At 42.4% G+C, this 16,513-nt stretch overlaps 1 long non-coding RNA gene across 5 annotated transcripts in view; it reads right to left on the bottom strand.

Moving 5' to 3' along the window:
• Positions 1 to 16,513, bottom strand: part of LOC123724451 (uncharacterized) — a 58,934-nt gene that overhangs the window by 24,815 nt on the left and 17,606 nt on the right. For 3 of the 5 annotated variants that reach the window (XR_006757005.1, XR_006757004.1, XR_006757006.1), the window contains one exon: positions 3,172 to 3,192. This is a non-coding gene — a long non-coding RNA (uncharacterized lncRNA). Of the gene's footprint in view, positions 1 to 2,245; positions 2,978 to 3,171; positions 3,193 to 16,513 lie in introns of those variants that run through there. The other 2 variants (XR_006757003.1, XR_006757002.1) reach the window with 1 other exon arrangement.

Below are 16,513 nucleotides of genomic sequence, written 5' to 3'. Positions count from 1 at the left end.
TAACTAATGCCGATTAGGGGGTTATGCCCTGAGGGACGTCACTCACAGGGTCTACACATCACGTGTTATTAACACCCCATGACCTCTGACCTCTGGCCTGTCACTTCAGGCAGCAGAGTGTGACCGCCACTCTCCCTTTCTGTCTATGTGTTTGGATAACACACAAACGCACACACTAGAAGAGAGTGGAAGGGATGGGTGCAACGTTGCCTGAAAGAAATGAGCAATACGTGTTCTTATCTATACAAACTTGAAAAAAACAATCACTGCAATTACTAAGTGTCAATTCTGAATTACAAATAGTTGTAATCATATATTTTTTTTTGTAGTAGTATTGGCATGAGAATTAAAATATGGGAAACCTTTGAACTTGAAATCGGCATGTCCTTTCAAAAGTATTTATGATTAGCTAATGTGCGTCTGTGATGTGTCATTTCACAATGTTCATGAATCATTATACCCTATACAACAATAGATTCAATAGGAGTAGTCCCTCAAAATGACCGGCCGTATTACTGCGCTGCAAGTGTTCCACAGCACATAAAATGGGGGCATTTGGATAAAGTTCTGATCACAAAATGGTGGACAGAAGACTTCCAGTGTTGATATCCTGGATAGAACTAACACGGTATGATACACTCCTTCAACAGCCCATGCTTTTTTTTCTCTTCACACATTCTGTCTTCAGTTAACACGCATGTATTGAGTGGGTGACAAATGATTTGTGTCTATCTGCACAAGTGAAAGCTGACTTAACCCTATATCTCCTGACAGAGTAAACCTACACATTCATTACAGATGTACAAGATACTATACCGGGTCTCAGGGATGGCTAACTAAAGATCCCTTCCATCTTCACTGAATTAACTAAATCTGATTTTAGTTATTTATTTTATTTTTGCACTTTGCTTGTAAAAATATCATCTTCAAGGCATTTCCATCTCCAAAGTTGGATGAATTGGTGCCTCTCAAAAGGCTGATTTGAGGACCTTTTTTTTTACTGAATAATATGTTTGTTTTCTATGATTTTGTTTTGCTTTCATGTATTGATATGAATATTGATGTGTATTCGTGTGTATTGATGTGTGTGCAGGGCTCATCTGTAAAATAGACTTTGGTCTCAGCAAGACTCTCTGTCAAAACGAAGGCTTAAATTAAAATTCTTGAAACTAAATGGACATTGTTTCATTTCATCGGGTGTTCATACTATGCAATCACTCATAATGTCATGATAACATTTTCTGCTGAAAAACAAATACGAAACGTGAATATTATGGGTCTGAGAAAAAGATGGTGATGGTGATGTTTAAACATGACATGCGTATGTGATTTACATGTTTACACTTGAATATTATACAAAGTTAAAGAAAAGTGTAATTGTGAAATATTTTCCTTCACCGACACCCCTGAAGTGTAACTTTAAAAAGAATCTATTTTTCACAACTAATTCAATGACTTCTGGAATTTTGACAAACGAGGCATGAAGATCACTGTTACTAAATCATTTGATTTTGTATCACTAACAAGAATGTGGTATTTATCATTTTGGGTTAACTTTTAGTCACATATATTTTTGTGTTTTTTAAATGGGTTCACAGTCCAATATAACATTATAAAAGTATAGTATCCATATATTTGAATTGACAATGAATGATAATGTCTTTCTAATGACAATACAATTTCGAATACATTTATAATGAAGGGCCAGAGGTAATTGTAAAAAACATCAATACAGTATATAGCAAAATAATAAAATACGATGTACTGACTCAATAACAAAATGCGTCACTTTTTACCACAAATAGCTTAGATTTACTATATGATTAATATGGAATGAATACATCATTGTAAATATATTGATTAGATAGTAATTGATATCACAAATTAGGAGTGAATATCAATCGGGTAAGAAGAAATTACTACAAACTTAAATTGGGCTACACAAAATAATCTGTTTCAATTTGCCAAGCACATGAACAATTCAAATCCGCTTCATCATTCTGTAACAGTAACACATTGTGATTTATATATATATATTTTTAAAGCTAAATCGTAAGTCATTATTTATTTGCCTGCCAACAAAAAGGCTGAGCATATTCCCATGATTGGAATTGCAAAAAAGGATGAGAACAAATGATTTACACTTATTATATTGAACAAGGATTTTGAAAAACACATTTTCAAAAATAGCATATTTTCCAATAAAACATTTCTTCAAAGGAAAGAAGCTCCTGCACACCCTTCAGACAATGTAGCAGTCGTTTATTTTCATGCCGACCTGTTTCACATTCCCAATGCGCCTGCAAAGCAACGAGTAACACTCCTTTTTCTTTTTATTGAAATACAATATTTACAAGTCGAAATAATCATTGGATTTATGAAAATGAACCGCAGAGTATCATTTGATATGGTAAGCAAGGCTGCAAATTATACTTATTCACTTACGACTACAAAATGTATTAACATTTTATCAAAAACATTTAACACCTTAACATCTACATCTTTATATCTGAATTTATTGATCTGTGAAATTCCAGCAAACCAATATGCTGGCAGTCATTAAGCAATGAGCTACGTGATTATCAAACCATGTATTGATGCTTACTTTACACAGAGATGCTTTTCATAAATTTGAAGTTTCCAAGGAAAGGTCAAGGTCAAGGTATTTTGGAGTAACTTACAAGATTCAAGATTCACAAAGATTCACGATTCAATATGAGCTTATAAAATGATTCATGATTCAATATGAGCTTATAAATTGCTTTCATGCATAGAGTACTTCAGAGTATAGTCATTCAAATACTTTGAACTATTTTACCATTTGTTTGCAGGGGAATATTCAAGATAAGTCATTTTTTGTTATTTCTATATCATATGTAAGTACTTACGCTATTACAATAATAATATATGTTAGATTATTGTCCTTTTATCATCCAACTTCTGTTGAATTTGGCTGGTTCTCGCTGGGTTTAGTCACCTTCGTACGCAAAAACTTTAATCAAAAGCTAATAGGGAGGGACTCTAATACATAACTTCACAACTTACATATATATTATGTGAAATTAAACATAATAAACACACAAATAAACAGTGACCGAATGTACAGCATATGGCCTTCAACATGTAAGAGCAAGACAAATAGATATGCTATTCCATCAGAGTTAAACTCACCTTGCTGTGCCTCACCGGATTCTGAGAAGAGAATGGAAGAGAAAGGGAGAAAGAGGGAGAGAGGGAGGGAGAAAGATTCGGCATGAGAGCTTGCAAAACAAAATGGATCCCATTCGATATCAGATCTCAAAATGGACAACCTTCAGAAGCGGGACACACCCAGATTGTAGTGACTACTCCTTATGTGTTTTGTCCAGAAGAGATAAAGCTTTTGTCAAAATTGATTTTTCGTAGCAGGTTAGGAGAACTTACGCAGCAGGTCGGGAGAATTAACGTAGCAGGTTAGGAGAATTAGGTTAAGGTTAGGAAAAGGGTTTGCTAAAATGACCAAAGCTGTATACCATCTAGACATGACCCTCCTCATGGCCCTTCGGGAAGCCGATATTGTGTGGACAGTACAGTCTAAGTATAGCAACAACACCACTATAGCAAAGGTCAGAGCTCCTCAACATAAAAAGGGCTATAACATATCAGGGGTAGGTTCAAAGTGAATTTATCTTGACCTTGAGCAGAACGGTTGACAGGAAATTCAAATTGAAAAATGACCTATGTAGCCTTTTTTAATTAAGTTGCATGTTAAATTCTACAGTATTACATTGAAATGGATAGACATGAGTTAGGTTTTCACAATGAAGATAACATTGTTATTTTATCTGATTAAACGCTAATGATTTAAGCTCATATGATTTGAATATGCCTTTTGAATAATATCAAGGGACCATTATATTAGGCCTTGTTGCCCATTCTCAGCTAAATCTAAACATTTATCAGTGATAATCGTTGCTATGATGCAACAACACATATAAAAATGCATTATTCAAAGACAATGCACACTCTTACAAAGAAAAATCAACTAACCTTAACTTACAGTAAAATACATAAATCCGAAGAACAAACCCAACAGAAAAGCAAAAAGACAAATTCTCCTGATCTGTTGAAGCGTAACAATAAAAAGTAAATTCTCCTATCTCCCCATGCTTGACCACCACTACAACCAGCCGGTATGTGTCTGGAACCATGGTCTCCTTCATCCCTGAGCTCCCCCTCTGAGGAGAGGTGTGCAAGCTGCTAGTACACCCTTCACACAGGCTACATCCTGGGCCACTCGCTTTCATTAGTCCCCTGTGCCAAGCTAAGAGCGGGCGAGCCTGGCACTAGCCTGGTGCTGTGGGGGACATTCTGCACACCACGTCACAGCACCTTTGCCGGGCATGGACAGGGCCGAGGGGACTCCGAGAGGATCTCCCGGCAACCAGCCCAACCCTCCGTACCCAATGGCCGCTGACTACCACTCTCTCTCCCGCTTCTTTTCCACACTCTCCATGTGCTTTTTCTCTATTTCAGTCACACTGTTTGCTGTCTCTGCTTCACAACACACACCTCTTAACACACATGCACTGTGCATGCTCTTTCTCCACATCTTAACACACAGACTGTGCTTCGTGTCTCCTTAGAACACTAACCAAACCTAAATCGCTCACTGTCTGGCAGATACATTGCCACTGTCTTAATCTGACGTGGCTTTATTACAGGGGGTGGAACTAACACAGTGAAACTAACACAGCATATGAAACTGTGTCGCAGCAGCAGGTCCAGTTAAGAGGTGCTGTTGCTGTTTCATGAAGGTTTCTGTCAGCTGCTGGTCTAACAGTACTGGCGATGCTACTGTGGCAGTGGAATCAATTACAGCAGTAACACTCCTCCAGTATTGACAACACCTCCAGAATGAGGTCATTTCATTGAGGAGAAATCACAGTTGAAATGGATCAGAATGAATTTGACTTTCATTTCCGTACCAGGCAAACACAGTAGATCCAAAATGACGCTGTTGCAGGGCGGTGCACATACTTTTTTTTGTTGGGGGGGGGGGGTAATGTGCTCAAACAAAAGAGCACACCCCAAAATGTTCCCGCAACCGCTGTCACAGACTTGTTGAGCAATTATTACTTTTAATATTTCTTTACATAAAATCAATAGGCTAAATACACTGAGTGTACAAAACATTAGGAACACCTTCCTAATATTGAGCCTCAATTCGTCGGGGCATGGACTCTACAAGGTGTGGAAAGCATTCCACATGTTGTCTCCAATGCTTCCCACAGTTGTGTCAAGTTGGCTGGATGTCCTTTGGGTGGTGGACCATTCTTGATACACACGGAAACAGCCTTCCCTGTAGCTCAGTTGGTAGAGCATGGTGTTTGCAACGCCAGGGTTGTGGGTTCGATTCCCACGGGGGGCCAGCACAGGAAATGAAATGTATGCATTCACTACTGTAAGTCGCTCTGGATAAGAGCATCTGCTAAATGACTAAAATGTAAAATGTAAAAATGTTGAGGGTGAAAAACCCAGCAGTGTTGCAGTTCTTGGCCTGGCACCTATTACCATACCCCGTTCAAATTCACTTCAATATTTTGTCTTGCCCATTCAGCCAGTGAATGTAGCCTACCATTCCTATTTCCAAATTAACTCCATTTGTTGCCACTATCATGTATCCTACCTGGCTGAACCTTTGATGAAGTTACTTCAGGTATACAGCTGCTGCTCTACACTATCCCTAACTATAAACTGGGTGGTTTGAGCCCTGAATTCTGATTGGCTGAAAGCCATGGTATATCAGACCGTATACCACAGGTATGACAAAACATGTATTTTTACTGCTCTAATTACGTTGGTAACCAGTTTATAATAGTAATAAGGCACCTCAGGGGTTTGTGGTATATGGCCAATATACCACGGTTAAGGCCGGTGTCCAGGCACTCCGCTTTGCGTCGTGCCTAAGAACAGCCCTTAGCCGTGGTATATTGGCCATATACCACACCTCATCGGGCCTTATTGCTTAAATAAGCCACTAATGAGAGGAAATGAATAGAAAATTGTGAGAAATGCTCTAGCCTACAATTACTATAATCAACGCTTGGGAAACTGGTGACATCACCTGAGCGCGACGTCTGTTTGTCGTTGAATGCTGTTGAACGCCGAAAGCCGACACAGAGACCTCGGTTTATCGTTTTTGTAAAGCTGACAGTGTTTTTATATACATTTATTTTATGTTGGATCCTGCGGCTCTATTGGGCATAGTTGCTGTGAGCGCTGCTTTCTGTCTGGATCCCTCCAGATTCCGCAGAGGAGGAGAAACACGGAAGCCCAGCTAGCCTAGCTGGCTCGGCGGAGGTCGCTATTGAAAGTTTTCAATCTTTACTAACGACATGCCACTCACTGGCTTTGAGTAAGGCCAGTGAGTCTATGTATGCGGATGACTCAACACTATACACGTCAGCTACCACAGGGACTGAAATGACTGCAACACTTAACAAAGAGCTGCAGTTAGTTTCGGAATGGGTAGCAAGGAATAAGTTAGTCCTAAATATTTCCAAAACTAAAGGCGTTGTATTTGGGACAAATCATTCACTAAACCCTAAACCTCAACTACATCTCGTAATGAATCATCTGGAAATTGAGCAAGTTGAGGTGACTAAACTGCTTGGAGTAACCCTGGATTGTAAACTGTCATGGTCAAAACATATTGATACAACAGTAGCTAAGATGGGGAGAAGTCTGTCCATAATAAAGCGCTGCTCTGCCTTCTTAACAACACTTTCAACAAGGCAGGTCCTACAGGCCCTGGTTTTGTAGCACCTGGACTACTGTTCAGTCGTGTGGTCAGGTGCCACAAAGAGGGACTTGGGAAAATTGCAGTTGGCTCCGAACAGGGCAGCACGGCTGGCCCTTAAAAGTACACTGTGAGCTAACATTAATCACATGCATGTCAATCTCTCATGGTTCAAAGTGGAAGAGAGATTGACTTCCTCATTACTTGTTTTTGTAATAGGTGTTGATAAGCTGAAGGTACCGAGCTGTCTGTTTAAAATACTGGCACACAGCTCGGACACCCATGCATACCCCACAAGACATGCCACCAGAGGTCTCTTCACAGTCCCCAAGTCCAGAACAGACTATGGGAGGCGCACAGCACTACATAGAGACAGTACTACATTAAACTCTATTCCACATCAGGTAACTGATGCAAGCAGTAGGATCAGATTTTAAAAACAGATGAAAAAAAACACTTTATGGAACAGCGGGGACTGTGAAGAGACACAAACATAGGCACAGACACGTGCTTACACACACATGATAACACACGCACTATACACACACGTACACATGGATTTTGTGTTGTAGATACGTGGTAGTGGAGTAGGGGCCTGAGGGCACACACTTAGTGTGTTGTGAATTCTGTAATGAATGTATTGTAATGTTTTTAAAATTGCCAGTCCAGGTGCGACTGGCTTATACCACCACCCAAAAGGGCACTTTGGAGACTGGAAGGGAAAAGGGGCATGTGCTCTGCAAAGGTAGAGCCCTATCTGTGTACATGCCTGTACGGTTGGATGGGTGAGGAAACTTGACAACGTGGCAACGTTTTGGTGAACAATTCAACGAACGGAGTGTTTGTTATTAACTACTGACATCAAAGCACTTTTTATTTTATTCTTGTGAAATAATATAATGGTCAATTAAAAAAGAGCATAACATTCAGCATTACGGTTCAACCTGCATATGTGTAAGTCACCTACATTTAAAAAAAAAAAAAAAAACATAATAATTAAACTAAACAGCAAATAACATTTTAAGTCTACCATAAGTACCATATTTTACAGTATCGCCCCAATAACCCTTAAGATAAACACGTCTGTAATTTACAATCCCTGTAATTTGTCTCACACTATAAATTAACCCACTAGACATACACCCAGTGTGAACTAAACCACTCATGTCCCGGCAGACCTGTCTGTCTGTATGTCTGCCATCTGTCTGTCTGTCTGACTGTCTGTCTGTGACGGAAAGGAGATGACTCCTTGGCCCTCCCATCAGGGTGTGGGTCGAGGTGTGGACAGGCCACCCCAGTCGGCTATATGGCAGCCCCTGACCTCTCACGCCACACAGGGGTCAGGGAGGGGACATGGCACTGTTTGTACGGAAAACAGTTCCACTCCTGCATGGCACAGCTCCGGCACCAGCTGTGCAGTGACAGCAAGATGGGCTGGAGGAGCGTTCCAAAATCCACACTTATTTGGACAGAAAGCGAAGGCATCAGTGCAGTGTTTCGGAGGAACTGCTGAGGAGAGCATTTTTATGGCCCGCGCACTTAACAGTGTATGTGTGTCCCCACGGTCTCCTTACTTACACTCTCTACCCCTCCCCAACTGACTCTGACTGTTCCCCAACGGAATATCTATCTGTCATCATTCACTGCCAAAATGGCAGATATCCATTGGATTCAATTCTTGAGAAATCCAGCCCATCGGACTCAGGAAACTGCAGGAAAGCACCTTTGCTAAATGGCCATGTTTGCATCAAGTATAGGACAAAATGAAATATGCAGTATTACATACATTCAATGTTTTTAAAGCAGGTGCTGGAGATCAAAACATATTTGCTCAGTAAAATGGAAAAGAGAATCCAATGCTCCAATGTACTTTGATGTTTTGAATCCCTTAGGTCTTTATCAGGTCAGACCTGCGTCGAGACCTGTTCAATAAAGCACATGGGAGCATAAAGTGCAGGCAGCAGAGTCTCATAATGGCACTAACTCGCTTCCTTTCTGACAGATTCATACCAATTTGCTGTTTCTTCAGCTCTCACAACTACAGGAGAGGAGGGTGAAAAGATAGACGGCTCCACAATGACAGTGTGAAAACCAGCAGCTCTCAGACAGTCTGCAATCCCAAGTGTGCCTTTGCCACAGTAATGGGGGTGATAACCTGGCATGGTACCAAACACTAATGCCCATTCAGTTCACTTAAATGTCAGAGACGGGAGAGGAGGAGAGACAAAAACTAGAGCGCATTCATATTTCAGGACAGCAGATGCTGTAGTCCACTGTGACTTACTGTGAGTGCTGCACACAACAAGGGCCAAGGGGAGAGAGAGAGGGAAGGAGAGGGAGAGAGAGAGAGTGCGAGAAATAGAGAGATAAACTGAGAGATAGGGAGAGTGAGAGAGCAAGAGAGAAAGAGGGTGGAGCGAGAGAGCAAAACTTGAAATGTATACAGCGAGAAATTGAAAACTTGAAAATCACTTAACAGTAATAAGGGAGGTATAGCTCACTTATGCATCTCTTTATTTTTAAAAAGTGAGTGTTTAATCATTTCTGCTGCAGACGAAACTCTGGCAGGGAGGGAGTGGGGTTGGGGGGCTGGGGACGATTGGGGGTGGAGTTGGTTGACGGAGAGAGAGAGATCGGTATTTTTTTCCAGGGGGTGAAAGGCGGACGATCATGTGTGCAGAGCCCATGACAAAAGGCTCTTTTATGTGCAGCGTATGCAGATAGAGGAGGCTCCTTTGTGTACAGATGGAGATCCCATGCCTGGGTCTGCCTGCGGCGAAGGGAGGGAGGAGGAGAAAGGGAGTGAGAGAGGGAGGGGTGGGTCTGGCATCGAGTGCCATCATGTGCCGGCCAGGGGTAGGAAGGGAACGAGGTGGTGTGGTAAAGATGACCCAGGTTACCCTGTCCTCATGCCCCTGCCAAGTTCAGATAATGAGGAATAACTGGGGTTAATAGCTAAAGGCAGTGTTGTATTCGAGACCACCTAAAGCGAGACCGATTCAAGACCAAGACCAGAGTGAATCGCGTCCGAGTCAAGCCCAAGACCGGAGGGAGGGCGAGGGCGAGGCCGAGTCATGACCAAGACCGGAGGGAGGGCGAGGCCGAGTCAAGACTAAGACCGGAGGGGGGGCGAGGCCGAGTCAAGACAAAGACCAAGGCTGAGGGGGGGAGGCGAGGCCGAGTCAAGTCCAAGACCGGAGGGGGGGGCGAGGCCGAGTCAAGACCAAGACCGGAGGGGGTGCGAGGCCGAGTCAAGACCGGGAGGGGGACAAGAGATCGGAAATATGCGAGTCCAATTTAAGACCATGATTGTAATTTGTCAAATCACCACCATAAGAGTTGAAAATGTCCAGTATTACTGTGTTCATATTTCAGAACAACATATGAATTCTTTACACATTCAGAATAGAGCCACTCTTCAAATTATTACTAACCTTAACACAGGGGGGAACAATGGGCATTCTACAATGGGTATTTCAGAGAAAGGCTAAGGATTTATAATTATTTTCAATGATGTTCTCATGAAATGTCATCAGTTTTTGTTGGAAAGGAAAGGGATAACACTGATGAGAAAGATCCAATCAAGTTTTTTCTCTGCTGGTCTCTGGGGAGATAAATCTAGCTAGCTAAGTCAGCCATTGGCTAGGCCATCAGATGCTAGATAAAGGCATCTGCCATTCAACTATATTAGGGCAACATTTTGGAATGACAGTGGAATCAACCAATCACATTTTGACTTAATGGGTGGGACCGTTTTTACAAAAATGTATGGAAACTTCTTGAAGGCCAACAGGTCACTGCGCAATAGCGAGCAGTAGTTTTCCCACAGTCTAGCTAGCTAGCCTTTGTTGTCAGCTAGTTGGCTAGTTTGCAACGGCTGCAGCAGGTGTTATCAAAGAGGATGTTGTTGCTAATTTGTTAGCTTCTCCCTTTTCAAGAATAACTTTCAACAAGAAGGTGATCATCATCTGGTGAGTGGAACTGTGTTTTTTATTGCAGCGCACCATCTTTTGTTAGCCATCTCTTTTAAATAACTTATGCGTGTGAAACATTGTTGCATTTAAAGTGGAACTGATAGCATTTTAGCAACATGACATCTTATTAAAATCTGTTCATTTACACCTCCAGGAAGTATATTACACTTTAAAAAAATATTCTGAAAAACAACCACTTAGATATGGTAATTTTCGTGTTTTTCTAAATTCTTAGAATGTTTGGGAACTACATATTCTAAGGCATGTATGAAAATTCTCAAGCAGCCGTGCGTTTGGACAATTAATAGACACTGCAGTAAATAAAACCGAATAAAAACATCTGTCTTGTCCAGGACCAGAGTTTACACAGACCGGTGAGCTATAACCAATTAGAGCTACAGTAGGCCTTTTGCAAACAGGCCATTTGCCATACGGCCCTGACATCATTCACTTTGAACATGACTTTGTGTTTACAGGCAGTTGCAACAGCGTGAGCTTAGATCATTAGCACGCATTTGCCAAAAGTCACAAAATACACCTGAATAGATTTCTGCAAATATGTAAACACCACGGGAGTCCTTTTACATTTAGGAACTTTACAGGCCTATCGATCAAACAACCATGAAAAGGTAGGCGCTCTCTCCCTCAGTTATGCACATCAACAAGATCAACAACAAATGCTAAGCAGAGCAAGATGAGCTAAAATCTAACGAAGGAACATTAGATAAACCCTCTTAAACTTTTTCAGCTTGTTGGCCATCAAAATTGCACTCATAAATGGGGAATTGTAGCCTCCTCGTGCTACTGCAGCTTGCCTGCCAATGCATGCTTGTTCCAACCAAGCACCCAAGCTAACTTGCTAAAGTTGGCTAGCATGCTAGCTAGCTACTTCCTGACACAAATGAGAGAACACCTCACTCAGACCATTTTTCCCGCCGTAGCAGAGCTGGTAAGTCTGTTTGCATGCTATCTAGACTAACTATTACTTTTTTTTGCCTACGTTTACTAACACCAGTTGTATTCATCAGGTGTTGCGCGCTCGTAAATTCATCAGTTGTTCTGTGCTCTGGCACACTTAGATGAGTGCTCTGAAATCATATATACAGTAGCCAGAGTGAATTTGCGAACGCAAGAGATATGCTAACTGGATAACAGTCATTCAAGTTCTTGCTAGCTAACCAAATGACACCTGCATCTCTAGCTGTGTATAGCCACAGAAAAATGATATGAGGGGAAATTGTCAGTCATTCACCCACTCCTCCAATGGCATGACACGACATCCATCTATCTAGCTAGGCTCTGTGTTTTTAGATTGATAAATAAATAGATATTCTAGCCTATTCACCACATTATGACAGACTTCTAATCATTGCCCTGGCTAGTTTGATTGTATTGACATTCCCAGCCTTAGTTACATTCATCCATATTTATTATTTTTTTCTCCCCAATTTCATGATATCCAATTGGTAGTTACAGTCTTGTCCCATCGCTGCAACTTCCGTACGGACTTGGGAGAGGTGAAGGTTGTCTTCCGAAACACGACCCGCACCAATGTGTCGGAGGAAACACCGTACAGCTGGCGACCGAAGTCAGTGTGCATGCGCCGGGCCCACCACAAGGAGTTGCTAAAGCCCGATGGGACATGGACATCCCGGACCGCCAAACCCTCCCCTTACCCGAACGGCGCTGGGCCAATTGTGCGCCGCCTCATGGGTCTTCCGGTCGTGGCCAGCTACGACACAGCCTGGGATTAAACCCGGGTCTGTAGTGACGCCTCTAGCACTGTGATGCAGTGCCTTAGATGGCTACGCCACTCGGGAGGCCACACTCATCCACTTTTGTCCAGAATATTGAGTCATTGAAACTGAAACAGTGCATCCTGAATGGAGGCAGCAAACAATGTACCAGACCAGCTGTGATTTACAACCTGATTTATATTAATCATGCATTGAACTGCATCCATCTATCATGCCAATAATGCCTTAGTGTATGGATGTGTACAAACAGACCAGCTATGACCTCTATAAGGCAATCAAAGAGGCGAAACGACAGTACAGGGACAAAGCGGAGTCGCAATTCAATGGCTCAGACACGAGGCGCATGTGGCAGGGATGCCAGATCATCATGGATTATAAAGGGAAAACCAGCCACGTCGCGAACAACGATCCCTCACTCCCGGAAAGTGGCGATTCTAGCTTGTATGGCTCACTGGGTGAACCCCCCTCAAAAAAGCACCATTCTGCACTAACAGTAACTTTTATTCAGACATTTGGAACAACACAAATACATAATCATAACATTTAAAACTATATAAATATAAATATATATACACAAATGAGACTCATAAATATCAAAAAGAAGTAACAAAGACAAATAGAAACAAATTGTAGTATATAAATACAAATTAAAAAGAGTGTCAAATTATTACACTATTACCTTATTGCTAACAAAAAACGCACAAATACACAAATAGAATAACACACTTATAAAGAAGACAACCTGATTATTACACTATTGTACTTCAAACAAGAAGCACACAAACTAAATTGCACAACTAATTGCATTACTAATTGCATTAGTACTGTACAAAGTTAGAGGTGCACTATTTGATAGATTCCCCCGCTCCCCCTACCTCGGGCTTCCAGTGGGGAGACCTGAGGTCAACCTACCTCCGCCCCCTCCCCATCTTGTACTTCTGAGTGGGAGACCTTAACCTTCCCTTCCCAACTGCTTAGCTCACAAACTAGAATCAGGGCACCCACTCCGACAAGGTTAATTGACCCACAGTCCCACACGGTGACATGATATCATTGATGTGACGTGCAAATGAGCGATAGAAAACCGATCGCGCAAATGTCACCAATCGGAATATATATACATTTTTTATTTAAAAAAGTTAATTATTATTTAATTAAATTATTTTTTTTGTTTTTTTTGTGCGAGTGCCCCATGCCGCCCCAGGCAAGATGCCGCCCTGGGCAGCTGCCCCATGTAGCCTATGCCTAAGTCCGCCACTGCTCCTGGACAAGCTAAACACATTTTTCGCCCACTTTAAGGAAAACAACACAGAGCCGCCGTCGTGGGCCCCAGCAGCTCATGAGGACCGGGTGCTCCTGATCAAAACATTTACAACAAAGACATATTGACATAGTACAATAAATAAAAGTGTATTCACTGAGTTATACCAATATATTCACTAAGTTGATGGTTTATATTTAGGATAATGTTTACAGCTTTGTTATTCAAATTTTTTAAAACATCTATTTAGCATTTTTTAAATGTATTTTACATGTGATAAGGCCACACACAGGGCCAGAGATAATTACAGACACCTGTGATAATCTGAAGTACCCCAAAAGGCCACTAGACGTCTTATGATAAAATTCCATATATTACTTAAAAGTTACCAAAATTATCTTTATATTTTTGATGATATTGTATTGCGCTAGTTGTCTGTAGGATAGAACAGCGGACTCAGGTAAGACAAGGGGTAAGGTCTATGTATATTTGTAAACAACAGCTGGTGCACGAAATCTAAGGAAGTCTCGAGGTTTTGCTCGACTGAGGTAGAATATTTCATGATAAGCACACTATTTACCAAGAGAGTTTTCATCTGTATTTTTCGTAGCTGTCTACATACCACCACAAACCGATACTGGCACTAAGACCACACTCAATGAGCTTTATACGGCCATAAGTAAACAGGAAAGCACTCACCCAGAAGTGCCGCTCCTAGTGGCCGGGGACTTTAATGCAGGAAAACTCAAATCCGTTTTAACTAATTTCTACCAGAATGTTAAATGTGTAACCAGAGGGAAAAAAAACTCTAGACTACCTTTACTCCACACACATAGAGACGCGTACAAAGCTCTCCCTCGCCCTCCATTTGGCAAATCTGACCATAATTCTGTCCTCCTGATTCCTGCATACAAACAAAAACTAAAGCAGGAAGCACCAGTGACTCGGTCAATAGGAAAGTGGTCAGATTCAGCAGATGCTAAGCTACAGGACTGTTTTGCTAGCACAGCCTGGAATATGTTTCGGGATTCTTCCGATGGCATTGAGGAGTACACCACATCAGTCACAGGCTTCATCAATAAGTGTATTGATGACGTCGTCCCCACAGTGACGTACGTACATACCCCAACCAGAAGCCATGGATTACAGGTAACATCCGCACTGAGCTAAAGAGTAGAGCTGCCGCTTTCAAGGAGCGGGACTCTAACCCAGAAGCTTATAAGAAATCCCTCTATGCCCTCTGACGAACCATCAAACAGGCAAAGCGTCAATACAGGTCTAAGATTGAATCGTACTACACCGGCTCCGGCTCTGACGCTCGTTGGATGTGGCAGTGCTTGCCAACTATTACAGACTTTAAAGGGAAGCACAGCTGCAAGCTGCCCAGTAACACGAGCCTACCAGACGAGCTAAATTACTTCTATGTTGACTTCGAGGCAAGCAACACTGAAGCATGCATGTGAGCATCAGCTGTTCCGGACGACTGTGTGATCACGCTCTCCGTAGCCGATGTGAGTAAGACCTTTAAACAGGTCAACATTCACAAGGCCGCAGGGCCAGATGGATTACCAGGACGTGTTTTCCGAGCATGCGCTGACCAACTGGCAAGTGTCTTCATTGACATTTTCAACTTCTCTCTGTCTGAGTCTGTAATACCAAAATGTTTCAAGCAGACCCCCATAGTCCCTGTGCCCAAGAACACCAAGGTAACCTGCCTAAATAACTACCGACCTGTAGCACTCACTTCTGTAGCTATGAAGTGCTTTGAAAGGCTGGTCATGGCTCACATCAACACCATTATCCAAGAAACCCTAGACCCACTCCAATTTGCATACCGCCCCCAACAGATCCACAGATGATGCAATCTCAATTGCACTCCACACTGCCCTTTCATACCTGGACAAAAGGAACATGTGAGAATGCTATTCATTGTCTACAGCTCAATGTTCAAATCCATAGTGCCCTCAAAGCTCATCACTAAGCTAAGGACCCTGGGACAAAACACCTCCCTCTGCAACTCGATCCTGGACTTCCTGACGGGCCGCCCCCAGGTGGTAAGGGTCGGTAACAACACAACCGCCACGCTGATCCTCAACACGGGGGCCCCTCAGGGGTGCGTGCTCAGTCCCCTCCTGTACTCCCTGTTCACTCATGACTGCATGGCCAGGCACAACTCCAACACCATCATTAAGTTTGCCGATGATACAACAGTGGTAGGCCTGATCACTGACAACGATGAGACAGTCTATATGGAGGAGGTCAGAGACCTGGCCTTGTGGTGCCAGGACAACAACCTCTCCCTCAGCGTGATCACAATAAAGGGGATGATCGTGGACTACAAGAAACAGAGGACCGAGCATGTCCCCATTCTCATCGATGGGGCTGCAGTGGAGCAGGTTGAGAGCTTCAAGTTTCTTGGTGTCCACATCACCAACAAACTAACATGGTCCAAGCACACCAAGACAGTCGTGAAGATGACACGACAAAACCTATTCCCCCTCAGGAGACTGAAAAGATTTGCCATGGGTCCTCAGATCCTCAAAAGGTTCTACAGCTGCGCCATCAAGAGCATCCTGACTGGTTGCATCACTGCCTGGTATGGCAACTGCTAGGCTTCTGACTGCAAGGCGCTACAGAGGGTAGTGTGTACGGCCCAGTACATCACTGAGGCCAAGCTTCCTGCCATCCAGGACCTCTATACCAGGCGATCTCTGAGGAAGGCCCTAAAAATTGTGAAAGA

Source organism: Salmo salar, chromosome ssa10, assembly GCF_905237065.1.
Source record: "Salmo salar chromosome ssa10, Ssal_v3.1, whole genome shotgun sequence".
Classification (NCBI taxonomy): Eukaryota; Metazoa; Chordata; class Actinopteri; order Salmoniformes; family Salmonidae; genus Salmo; species Salmo salar.
This window is presented reverse-complemented; position numbering and strand designations above follow the sequence as displayed.